Consider the following 344-nt stretch of genomic DNA (forward strand, 5'->3'; position numbering starts at 1 on the left):
CTTAACCACTGGACCACTAGGGAAGTCCCAATATATGTACATTTCTTAGACATAATATTTCAGTGTACATACTTAGACATATGCACACTGAAAATGTGTTTGACCTGCTTTATTAATGACATTTGCCTTGTTGGAAAGAGAAAGTGAAATCGCTCAGTCGTGTCCAACTCTTTGTGGCCCCATGGACTGTAGCCTGCCAGGCTCCTCCGTCTATGGGGTTTTCCAGGCAAGAATACTGGAGTGGGTAGCTGTTTCCTTCTGCAGGGCATCTTCCTGACCCAGGGATCGAACCAGGGTCTCCTGCACTGCAGGCAGGCTCCTTACTGTCTGAGCCGTCAGGGAAG

The 344-nt window shown here is 48.0% G+C and overlaps 1 pseudogene; it reads left to right on the plus strand.

Annotated features, from left to right (window-relative positions):
• LOC105004653 overlaps positions 1-344 on the plus strand; it is a 15963-nt pseudogene that overhangs the window by 14306 nt on the left and 1313 nt on the right.

This window comes from Bison bison, unplaced genomic scaffold, assembly GCF_000754665.1.
Source record: "Bison bison bison isolate TAMUID 2011002044 unplaced genomic scaffold, Bison_UMD1.0 scf7180017864481, whole genome shotgun sequence".
Classification (NCBI taxonomy): Eukaryota; Metazoa; Chordata; class Mammalia; order Artiodactyla; family Bovidae; genus Bison; species Bison bison.